Source organism: Petromyzon marinus, chromosome 62 (assembly GCF_048934315.1).
Source record: "Petromyzon marinus isolate PM22_M1 ecotype Great Lakes invasive population chromosome 62, UKy_Petmar_22M1.pri1.0, whole genome shotgun sequence".
In the NCBI taxonomy this organism is placed as follows: domain Eukaryota; kingdom Metazoa; phylum Chordata; class Hyperoartia; order Petromyzontiformes; family Petromyzontidae; genus Petromyzon; species Petromyzon marinus.
The window spans coordinates 2,200,186-2,212,939 of NC_133728.1; the positions used below are offsets into that span (position 1 = coordinate 2,200,186).

Sequence of the window (12,754 nt, forward strand, 5' to 3'; positions counted from 1 at the left end):
CCTTCGTCCCATAGTCTCTACTATCGGCTCCCCCACCTACAAACTAGCTCGTTTTTTGTCTGAAATCCTGCGTCCTTTCACTGGAAAGACCACCTCTGCGGTACAAAATTCTACTCACCTGGTATCGACAATCAAGGGTATTTCCCTGTCCCCAGACGACCTGCTTGTCAGTTTTGATGTAGTTTCCTTATTCACCAAGGTTCCTGTACCTGACACAATCGCAATCATTGAAGACTTGGTTCATCAAGGACTAAACACTGAGGTACCCCCCCTGGTGAGACACTGTTTAACCAATACATACTTCACTTGGAATGGAACTTTCTACAAACAAACTGAGGGCACCCCAATGGGCTCCCCCCTTTCTCCAGTTATAGCTAACATTTTCATGGAGAAATTTGAGACTGACGCCATCCAGACTGCCACTCTGCGCCCAACCTTATGGAAGAGGTACGTAGATGACACTTTTGTCATCTGGCCACATGGCCGGCCTGCTCTAGACCAATTCTTCGACCACATCAATTCCATACACCCAGCCATCAGATTTACCATGGAAGTCGAAATAGATGGCAGGATACCTTTTTTGGATGTCCTAATTAAAAAGAGACCTGATGGTTCAATGAGCCACTCTGTCTACAGGAAAGCTACCCATACGGATGCTTATCTGAAACCGGATTCCCACCACCATCCATCACAGAAGAATTCTCTCATCAAGACTCTGTATCATAGAGCCCAATGCATATCCGACCAGGAACACATAAGCAGTGAACTCAAGCACGTACACCAAGCTCTTAGGGCTAATGGTTACTCCGACTATACAATCCGCAAAGCTATCACTCAAACCATGAAGAAGAACCATCTTGAGGAGCCTTTCAAAACCATCACCTTACCCTACATTGCGGGGATCACAAAAAAGATCTCCAAAATCTTGAATAAACACAAGATCCAGGTCTGTTTCAACACATTACATAAAATCCGTGATCTGCTTCCGTCTGTAAAAGATGTGATTCCGGACATACAATACCCTGGTGTCTACAAACTAAGTTGCCTCTGTGGTAGTAGTTACATTGGAGAAACCAAACGCCATGTCTCGGACCGCATTCGTGAACACAAAGCAGACCTTAAACACGCTAGGACCAACACCTCGGCCGTGGCAGATCATTGTTCTAATTCAGTAGGCTCACATGCCATTTACTTTTCCAAGACAGAGGTTCTTTGTAAGCCATCTGTCTTCCATGAGAGATTCGTTCATGAGGCTATCCACATATACAAGCACAGAGACTATTTCAACCGAGAAGATGGATTCTATCTTAGCAATCATTGGAAAGATTTGATAAACCATTTCAGGTCTTAATTGATTGTTAACGCTTACAGTGGCTTTCAGACAGCATACATTATAAAAAATTTCGTCTCCCCCCTCCTCTTTTCAGAATATATATGGACTAGTCCTAAATAAACTGCCAAATCGTTGCGCGTGGCGCTAACGTTTTTATAAATAAATAAATGCGCCGTTTAAAAATACATTTATGCAAACCAACACACCTGAAGACGACCGTTTGAGTTATGGTCGAAACGTCGTGAGAATTTTTTATTGTTTTATATTTATTTTGTTGTTTCCCTTCAACGTGACTTTACCGAAAAAACTAAGAATATGAATTACTGCAGTCTCAAAAGCTTTAAATCAAAATATACGCATTGTCCTTGAAACTGATTGGCCTACACCAGAGACAGCCTTATTTATGGCCTTGTCTCACCACCAGTGTCAGCAGACCAGAGAACATTAAAAGGCGAACAGTACGAAGGCAATTCAAGTAAAGAGGAGATTTTAGATGGTTAAGCAGGATCTTTATTTGCAAGGCAACTCACACCGTACTTCCACTCATCGTAAACCAACCCCAAACCCTCCAAATCCTCTCCCTTATAGAGTTCGTCTTCCCCCCCTTTTTTAACACTCATTCCCTTCTTGGGCTTGTCGCCCTTGTTAACCCTCCCAGGGTTTTCCCCCCCTTGCCAATCCTTCTCGGGTTTTGCCCACTGCTAACCCTTCCGGGGCCAATCCGATCAGACCTTCTCCACTCAATAATTGGATTGCGTGTCGAACACGGCAGCCCTCCCGTGACCCGTAACCCGTGGTTGTGTGATGTTTGTGTGTGAGGATGTCCCGAACATCCTCTACACAAGTATCAGAACACTTATAGCTCGAGTGATTAATGCAGACTTCATTCCTTGCAAAATTTATATATATTTGGTGTTTGAACATGTTAACACCTCCTGTTTTTTTTCCAGAAAGGGTAAAACCTATTCTTATTTTTCATCATTTTTATTCTCGCTAAAATGTCCCGTAGATAAATCACGGCATCTCTACATTTTCAAGCTAAACGATTGATGCATTGCGAAATGCACATTAATACTTTTGTTGTAGAAAACATTGAATAGGCTACGTCCAGAGATTGATACTGTGGAGAAGAGTTGGTGAGGTATTGATGGGACACGGCTAGCGTTGTACGACCCCAAACGTACTGGCGACTGAAGTGCACACACCTCAGCTGCTCTCAACCTCACGCTAATAGTATCAGAGCTCCCTCTACCGGACCCTTTAGCAAATAGCAATACAAAGATCCCCCGCATAGCCTAACAGACTGTTGGTGCAAGTGCTCTTCGCTCGCAGCTATGAAAGCCGGCACTGTGGCACACGAGGGAGTGGATGGTGAAAAAGCTATACCAACTGGCAAGCATAACATTTTCAAGAAACACGAATAAATTGTTTTGTTGATTCATTGGACCTGTGTAGTGACGCCAACACACGTGGTGACTTCTTAAGAGCCTTTTATTCAGACACAGCACGAACGATGGCCAGGCTTGGTTCATGAGACGAGCTCCGTGTTCTTTCCAACGTTCCCTCTCCTTGTGCTGTCTCCTTTTATACCTCCCAAAACCCCCTCTCTGGAAGCTTCAACCACACCACTCCCTTCGGCCAATCCTGACCCTTCCCCACCAAAGGTTCTCAACTGTTCTTCTGCAGTCTACCCTTGCTTCCCGCTTTTTCACCTTTAAAATCTTTCCTCAAATCCCTTTCAATTTTTGCTCCCGACCAATCACTGTGAAGGCGTCTTAGCACCAATGGGAGGCATTGGACTACTTTCTCATTGTTTGTCTGACCGTACGCTTGTGTCAGGTAAGCGGTCTGTTATCTAGGTCATTACATATGTATAAAACATCCGGAGCACATCAGTGGCATAGATGCCGATACAAATGTTTTATTTTTATTTAAAAAAGCAGAATATCGGGGATCTACAATCCAACCCTGCACCATCCTCCATCACTCGCAACTCGACTCGGAACTGGCCAAGCCCAGGACCTATGTCATGTATTGTTCAGTTAATAATAATGATAAATATTTACATTTACAAGACGCATTTAATCTGTATACATATCCCAATTTGGCCATGTATGAAAAGGAGGAAATAAAAACAAAATTAGGGGTGGAGGCCAGTTTGAAGAAGTGAGTTTTCAATACAGACTCAAATACAGCTGATCACCGATAATTACATGTCTGTGTGTGTATGTGTGTTAGGGGGAGTAATTACAGGGGTGAATATTAACATAGGGGAGTTATGAGAAGAAGGGAACCATTTGGGAAGATCTAGAGAGGTCGAGAATGGGGTTGTGGCCGGGGGCGGAGTGAGGGCCACGCCTTGGATAAAAAGGGGAGATAGCCGTGGTTCGGGGCTGCCGTGGGATCGGGGTCCACTGTCTTCACGCCGTCGCTGTCTTCGCATCGTCGCTGTCTTTGCGTCATCACTTTCGTCGCGTCTACGCTGTCTTCGCCTTGTCGCAACTCGCGTGTCATCCCTGACCAAGTAATCCGCGTGAAGCGAAATAAAGCAACCCTCTACAGTTCGTGTTGTCCGAGAGTCATTAAAGTTGTAACACGCGCTGTGCTGGTCTACCTGCATCTCAAACTGCTTACAAATTATGCTCACATAGTTCTGCTTCAGATGTTTAGCAAATTTGAGTACATTTTATTTTCATGATATGGGCAATAAATTGGAGAGCCAGAATAAACCCACCGCGTATACAAGGAGATCCATGCCCAAAGTCCACACGGATAAGCCTAGATTTAAAACACATTTCTTTAGAACTGCTTTTCGTGTTTTTATTTTATTGTCCTTCCCCCGTACCTCACTTTGGACGACTTCAAGATAGAACCATCATCGAACATGATCCTATTGTATGCACCAAACTCCACGTCCAAAGTGCTTATTACGTGGGCACGTCACAATTCTCGAATACATTAAACTCCTAATTAACTCGTGTACATTGGTTTTAACCGTGTCGTTTTAGTGCAATGTGCTGAAAGTGCTCAGTCTCATACATTCTCGTATGTGGGATGGTGTAATTTATCGTAAGTTCTCTCTGTGGACGGCTTCAGAGGCTGTGAAATGAAAAGGAAAGAAAACTGCATTTTTGTTGATTAATTTGAGTTCATCGCTACAGGTATAATGTACAATTTCGTACTGAAATCAAGTCCCATTTTCTCCCAGCTCAAATTTGAGTGGCATGGTACTACTCTTCTCCATTGGTTTGTCCCGACCATGGCTATTATTCCCCACAAAAGCAAAGTTTGTGGGGAATAATGTAAATTTTCTATACTTTTTAGGTATAAGCAATTAAAAAAATAACACTTACTACTCGGGACAAAAATCGTGTTACATAGTGTATTCACTGGGCAAAGACCCCGAGGCCGGCCAAGGACACTCTGGCGAGATTATGTCACTCGGCTGGCCTGGGAACACCTGGAAATTATCCAGGAAGAGCTAGATGCTGTGTATAGTAGTGTATAGAAATGTATAGTGTCGTAGTGTTTTGTAATGTAAAGTAGTGTATGTTAGTGTATAGTGTAGTAATGTATAGTAATGTATAGTGCAGTAGTGTATGGTAATGTATAGTAGTGTAGGATATAGTATTGTATAGTGTAGTGTATAGTGTAGAAGTGTATAGTAATGTAGTGCTCGAGTCTGTCGCCAGGGAAATGGAGGCCTGGACCAACCTTACTTTACACGGTGCCTATGGGACCCTCACCAGGACAAACGGATTGAGACACGAATGAACGAAAGAATATTCAACGAAGGCATCCTTACTTAACGTCGCCCATTGAGCGTGAGGCTTACCTGGTAGTGAACGCCCTCTTGGTTTTGTGGGTTCTGCAATGGGGTGGGTATTAGGTGGCAAAACGCACTCAATTAGGTGTTGAATGTCGGTACAAATTACTCACATGTTATGAGTGGATTATTATTTTCCCCCTGTGTGTCTGTGCCGGTGGTGCAAATGGTTTGCAGCACTGAAATCTGTTTGGCCATGGTTCAATTGTTCGCGGTGAAATCTGAAACTGTCCTGGACCTCCCCTAGGTCAACGCTGTCATAAAATAAATTAGTGCATATTTCTATTTACCACTGGGGAGCTGATTGTGGTGCTAATCACCACTTGCACCTCATCCCAAATAGATGCTCACTTTACAGCTCTCTCTATGGCAGTCTATGATTACTAAACAGGGATTTTTATGCATGTATAAGGACAAAGATTCCCCCGTGTGGGCTTCACAGATTGTTGTGGCAAGTGCTGTTAGCGAGCAGCACCTATGCAGGCCAGCACAGCACACGAGCGGATGGGTGGCCAGCACCACACTCGGCCGCCTTTTACTCCCTAGCGGTGATGTTCACACACCATTGCACCAGGTACTCATTTGACGCCGAGTAAACATAGAGGAGGCCAAGGACTGGTACAGATAATCATTACCGGTGTTCACCGCGAGCGGGAATCGGATAGTCGGGTTCATAGAGTAGCGCGCTAACCGCCACACTATAGGAGTGTGTTCAGTAGATGGCCGCCGATAATTCAAAATTGCGGTTAATCCAAAAAATACATTCATTTTTCGCGGATCTCTATGCAAAAATCCACTAATATAGGTAAAGTTTAGAAAAAACTTTCATTTAAGAACGAATATCGACCCGATCGATGCGCGTGCTCAGTCATAACACTTTTCTGCTCCCACCCAGCAGAAGACTTGACCCACTAAGTGACATCAGAACCACGCCCTTCAACATCAATCAAACTCCGCCCACTGTTGTACAGATTTGAAACTATTGTAGTGTTGGTGCGATTACATGGATTTCGGATTACTCAGAGCAGATATTTTTGGTCAGTCTAAGCACGTGAAATGTAATAAACATTTCCAAGAATGACAATGTATAACTGGTTTTTAGATTATTAATGTAGGTATTAATGGAAAATCCACGCGTTATTAATTTATGTCAAAATCTCAGGGGCGTGGTTAATCCGCAAATCAGATAAACCACACGCGGATAATCGAGTCTACTGTATGTACGAACACACACACACATGGATATCACATTGCTCAGACACTGTTCATGGCCGAGGCAGGTAGTAAGTTTAGCTTATAAAGTCACCCACCGATTCAGTAGAATTCAGGTTGTTCTCATACAGATGTTCTCTGTGGTTGTTCCTAAAAAGAGTTGATATATTTTTTTCGAAGATTAATGCACAAAAAAAGAAAACCTTTAAGTAATTGATCATTAGTTATCCGGCTTCCAACATTATCAGGTGGTCCCTGGGCCGATCCGGTGAACCTCGCAAAACCGCTCCAAAGGCTGGAACCAGACTGGCCATCAGCACCGTGCGCATGACAAAAATTTAGTTTTGCTTGATTTCAGTGTCAAATATTATATATGGTACATTATACACTACATACCACTTCAACAATTAAAATGCTGTAGGTTAAAAAAATTATCTAAGCAAAGCACCCACGCTTCGTTTCTTTTGTGAGCCCTCAAGATTTGGAACTCTCCCTTGCTCGAAGAAACTGCTCCTAATCGCTGAGATTATTTCCAATTTAGATATGGAAAACTATAACAAGGTGGAACAGGGGGTGGGGAAATGCCAACCCCCCCCACCCCCGCGCCAAACTGGACACCTTTATACATTTATTTTCAGTAGTTTACAATTAAGATAAAAAAAATTACATGTAGCCACAATTCCTAATGTGGGGGACAAAGCGAAACCCTGTCCACCCCTCCCCCTAAATATAAAAGTCAAACTCCGTCTATGCTAAAAACCTACGTTAAGATAAACTTAGAGATATTTTTTTCTATTTATACTGCACTCAGAAGCCCCTTTCTGTTGGATCTACTATGAATCTTAAAAAAGAAAACGTAAAATAAAAAGAATAATAACAATATTAGATCAGAGTAAACCCATAACAGGATTTCTCCACAACTCTGACTGTCCCCTGATGATGCTGGTTGTTGTTGAAATTACCAGCAAAACGGTACTCGAATTGTAAATGTTGCATTGGGTTTATTCTCTAACATACAACCGATTAGTGCCGAACTAGTAACGAATTAGCATGTTTTGTTTACGTGACAAACCTTACCTAATTGGCTGTTTCGTTGGTGGCAGGTTTAACAACACATTCATATTTATGCTAAATATAACCCTAAAAAACCTCTATCATAGTAAAAGTCTGATATTTCAATCGACATAACAATGTTTGGAATGCTTGTACATACCAGTTGGAAGTGATTTCTGCATGCGCATTGTAGAATTCGGCACTGCCAGGGGGCGGCTGTTGTGACTCCAGATTGTGGGATGGGAATTTCTCGTCGATGTATTCGTACTGATGATGGTCGTCCTGCTGTTGATGTTGCTGCTGCTGCTGAGACTAGGCATGGGGCGGTGGGGTTATAAGGGTCAGCATTAAAAGGAAAACATAGTTTAAAATTTTAAACATTCTTTCCCAACGATGTTGATTCACTTCGATGCGACGGATGGAATCTGCTTTTGTACAATAAACATTTGTTGTACTTATCTATAACTGTTCAACCCGAGCTTATTGATACTTTTACATTGGCATTCCTTCGTGCCATTACACCTTTTTGTATTCTCTGGCTTAACACTGGTGAGACGACACCATGAAGGAGTCCATCTCTGGCGTAGACCAATCATTTGATCCCATTAATCTCCTCTAAGACGGTCGACAACCGAACCCCCAAAAAATTCCATTCAGTCTTCCCTGACAACCAATCCAATTTGAACGTTCTCCACCTTCAAATTCCATTGGGCATGCTCGAAGTCAGCTCTTCCACCCTCTGACATTTCCTCTCCAATGAGAGTTTAGCATTTGCATTGGTGAGATGTTAACTACCTCGCCTAGTATACAGGAGGTCATGGGTTCAATCTGGACCCTGACACCTGCTGTGTATTTGGAGTTTGCATGGATTTTTCTCCGCGTTCTCTGGTTTTTCCCTCCACAGTTAGAAACGTGCGTTTAGAATATTTGGCTGCTATAAATTTACACAATGATGATAAGTCACTTCTTTGAGCTATTATTTGTGATAGCAAAGTCGCTTCTGAAAAAAAGCTATAAAGCTCAGTGGTCTTTACCTGGTAATATAAAAAAAGTTTAGCTAGTTTACAGTCGAGCGTGCTATTTGAAATCATACATAGCTGTTAAACTGTATAAGTAGATGCTGATTTATTTTTTTATTCCTGAATAGGATTTTCTTCTCGGCAACCCTTACAAATGTTAAGCTACTATAGGAAAGGAAAAGTTTATGATGATGAAGGTGGTGGTGTACGTTTTATACTGATTGAATGTCACCAGAACATTTAGCAGGTACTTATTCATGTATGTATGTTGAACTTCTTTCGCGTCATAAATAGCCAACCATGCTAATCGGAGGTGCGGGGGAAGGACAACAAACTACACGAAAAAAGAAGTCCCAAAGAAATGAGTTTGTCAATCTAGATTATTTACAAGTGTCATAGCTCCCAGTGGCTTCCGTATACCAGTTCATGGTGTTCGTGCATCACAGCCCCAACCTATTTCCCACCAGTTTATGGATGATATTCGTGCCGGTTTAATCTTGTTGTTCCACTGCTTAATGTGTCTCCTGAAAGTGAGACTGATCGAGCCCACACCAAGGTATATTGGGAGTGCATCACGGGCGATGATTTTAGCACAAAACTCAATCTTCAGTGTACCATTTGCCTCCGCGTTGTTGAGATGGAATGGTGAGGATGCTGTCCTCTTTGGGTTTGGCTTAAGTCGCCAGGAGTAGAAATAATCTAGATTTGAAGCTTTCGTGACTGCAAGAATTCATACTCTTTGGTTTTATTCGGTAAAGTCACGTAGGTAAAAACAAATTAAAATAAAATAAAAGAAACAATTAAAACACGACGTTTCGGAGGCAACACAAGCTTCCGTCTTCAGGTGGAAACAGTCACAGCAAAAAATCGCTGCACCAAGTGGCGAGGCTCTGGGAACCTTGGGCTTAAATACAGCACATTTTTGCCGATCTTTAATTTTTCTATTTTTCCGTTTCTATTGCACACACACAGTGACCCATCCCCCGCACCCTCTACACAACAAAAGACGGATTAACTCAGCCCCGCACCACACCAAGGTCCCCTTACATGGCTCCCCCCCCCTCCCTTAACCTGTATTTAAGCCCGAGGTTCCCAGAGCCTCGCCACTTGGTGCAGCGATTTTTTGCTGTGACTGTTTCCACCTGAAGACGGAAGCTTGTGTTGCCTCCTAAACGTCGTATTTTAATTGTTTATTTTATTTAATTTTCATTTGTTTTTACCTACGTGACTTTACCGGATAAAACCAAAGAGTATAAATAATCTTCCAATTTCTTCAGTGTCTTTGCTTGGCTGACCAGTGCTAGATCATCAGCGTAAATGAACTTGCCGCTTAATGTGACCGGCATGTCGCTACTATATAAAAAGAGAGATTGGCCTGTAGTTGTGCGGGTCATCATCAGGTTTTCTTTGCTTAAGGAGAACAATGACTTTTGCTTTTCTCCAAAATCTTGGTAGCCTGCTGGTGGCAGTGATTTTTGAAAAAGAGTTTGCCAGCCAGGTTCTTCCTTTGCTGCTGAGGTGTTTTAGGAATTGCGGGTAAAAAACATCTATTCCTGTGGCTTTACCTGCTGCTAGTACGGCATCTATTTCTTCTGGAAGTACAGCTGCAGACACTGGAGAGTTTTGGTCACTGGTGGAGAGTGTATCTTTTGTGGCTTGTTTTACGGCGCATTCTTGTATTTGACTTTCGATAGTTTTTGCATTATCGAGAAGCGCACAACTATCCCATTAGCTGTTTCCTTAGCAGTCCAGGTGCCGCTCCGAGCTTCCGCAGTAACCCCCATTCTCTGTGACTGGAGTGCGTGAAGTCAAAAGACTCCATCAACGCTGCCCACTTTGCTCGTCTGGCAGAATCTAGCCACTCCAGAAGGGCTGTTACAATCTCGTACTTTGATGTTCTCGGAGAAGGTTTTCACTTTCTGCAGTCCAGCCGGGGGTGTAGGACCTCCAATATCCCTGCGGAATCGCATCTCTGGCAGCTTTCTTCACGAGTATGATGAACTGCTCAAAAGTTCAGGGTTAGTAAGATGTGGTGGATATTATTTTCCACAGCAGCCGTAAAACCAGGCCATTTTGCCCACCCGAAGTTCCAGCAGGGTCTTAGTGTGATTGGTTATTACTGGGATTTCGTCATCAACATGGATGACCATGGGCTTGTACTGGTGGGAAGCAAGGCAGATCTTTTCACGTGGTGGGCAAAGGCTGAGCCATTCTTAATCTGTAGTTACAAAGCACATGTCTGAGTTGTATTCCCTATTCCATTGTGCAGAGTGGAATTTGCCTTGTTGCTTGGCATCACAAACGAGGAAAAGCTCTTTGCGCAGATGCCCAATCAAGGATTTGTTCACCTGCCAGTTCGTTCACCGGGTAGCCCCACATCGTGTGATGGCTAATGAAGTCACCTACGTAGATTACGGGATGTTGTACCGTTGGCAATAGTGGTAGGTGCCAGGTTGTTGTTGGCGATTTATAGACATTGTACACAGTAACACCAGCGATTATTGTACCAATTGTGAAGTCGTTGTCTGTCTAAATGACTTCCCTTGCGTCTTTGATGTGATGCGCGATGTAAGTAACCAGACCATCTTTAGCGTGGCTCTTAGAAGCAGCGACGATGTACCCTGGAATCTTCAATCGAAGAGAGCTTATTTCCTCCACATGTGTCCCATGGATAGTAAGGATGTCGATGTTTTCTTGCTGAAGAACCTTTGAGAGGACATCTGTCTTCGCTCGGGATAGACCCTCAACATTTAGTTGACATAGACGAACCAAGGGGCCGATGGATCGGCTTGTTTGGCCCTGAGGAGGACCTTTGTTGCCAGGCCTCTTGTTTCTGCTGTAACCCAGAGGCCGACGGGTGACAAATGGTTTCCTTAGTGATGTCATTCGTGAAGAAACTTCCTGTAAACTTCGTTCACACAACAGGGTGGGCCACGAGAAGGTTGACATCACCCACCCCACTGGACATCTGTGAAAAATAGCTTCAAAGCTAATCGGATATTTCTAAGATGAATAATGATTATGATTTTCTATCAGAGTGCACTGGCAGTCTACACATAGCCAGCTTCAAACCGGGTCTGTCTCTGGATTTTTCGAACCCAGGGGTCAGCAACATGCGACTATTTAAGGACTGCTGCTTCGTGACGTTATTAAGGATCACCGTCTCGTATTCACCAAATGCATTGCAGCTCTTGATATAGGGAGTTTTTATTGACCAAATTCGAAAAAAATAGTCTCTGATTGTTATTTTTGTTGCCGACCCCTGGCTTAACCAACCGATTAGCACGGTTAGCTGCATACGGTGAGAAAGTAGTTCAATATACAAACATGCATCAAAGGCCTTGCGTTCAATGGGGCGTGCAACAAAAACACTTTCATTTTTTTATTTCTATTATGGCGAGAGAAATATTGGAAGGAGAATAACCGTTAGATTATTTATTTAAATTTATAGTCTCGAATTTTCCAGCAGGGTTGTAAAAACGGGCGGCAAGCATCGCGACATTTCGACGCTCGTTTTTCAGCGATTGGTAATCGCTGCGGCTGGGAATCACTCCGGCTGGGAATCATCGTGGCTTGGAATCATTCCGGCTCATCGTCGTTTGTGCCGAGCACGGACGGCCGCTTACCGGTTGGTGTGCGGAACCTACTGGAGCGTCCCGGCCATGTTTTCGCTTGTTCCTGCAGATAAACATTAGACATCGATGACAACAATAGCTCGAGCCGATTCGTCCACAATGAAGCTTAGCGGTGTGCGGGACCGTCATGGTTAATACACTCGCACCTGCCAAGGTACTAAAAATATGGGAGGCCGCTGGATTCAAACTATGAACCTCTGCAATAGGAAGCGGCGAATTCGCTACCTGCTGGGACACATCGCCTCCCATAGCATCATTGACCGATGTGCACCGATGGGTGCAGATGTCAACATTAATGACTTTTCTGATATTGTGAACTCTTCTTCTTACTTTAGAAAGCCTTTTTGACCTCCTGTATACCAGGAGGTTGTGGGTTCAATCCCGACCCTGACGCCTGCTGTATATTTAGAGTTTGCGTTCTCTCCATCTCCCTGTGGTTGCGTGCAATTTTTTTCCATGTCCTCTGATTTTTCCTTCCACATTTTAAAATCAACATCACGCGTTTAGAGTTTTTGCCTGCTGTAAATTTCCACGTGACAAGCCACTTCATTTGTGATAGCCAGGTTGCTTCTGAAAAAGAGCTATATAGCTCAGTGGGCCTTACCTGGTAAAATACAATTAATAGGTGGCAACACTGCTCTAGCGACCATTCGGCACCTTTTTCAGGTTCGTTTTG

At 43.4% G+C, this 12,754-nt stretch overlaps 1 long non-coding RNA gene across 1 annotated transcript; it reads right to left on the bottom strand.

The window, feature by feature from the left end:
• Nucleotides 1-2,806: 2,806 nt before the first annotated feature.
• LOC142906247 (uncharacterized) lies at nt 2,807-12,352 on the bottom strand. Its single transcript, XR_012930074.1, has 5 exons — nt 12,070-12,352; nt 7,585-7,736; nt 6,470-6,521; nt 5,169-5,201; nt 2,807-4,432 (listed from the first exon to the last, which is right to left on the bottom strand). It is a non-coding gene; the product is annotated as an uncharacterized LOC142906247 (long non-coding RNA).
• Nucleotides 12,353-12,754: the final 402 nt, after the last annotated feature.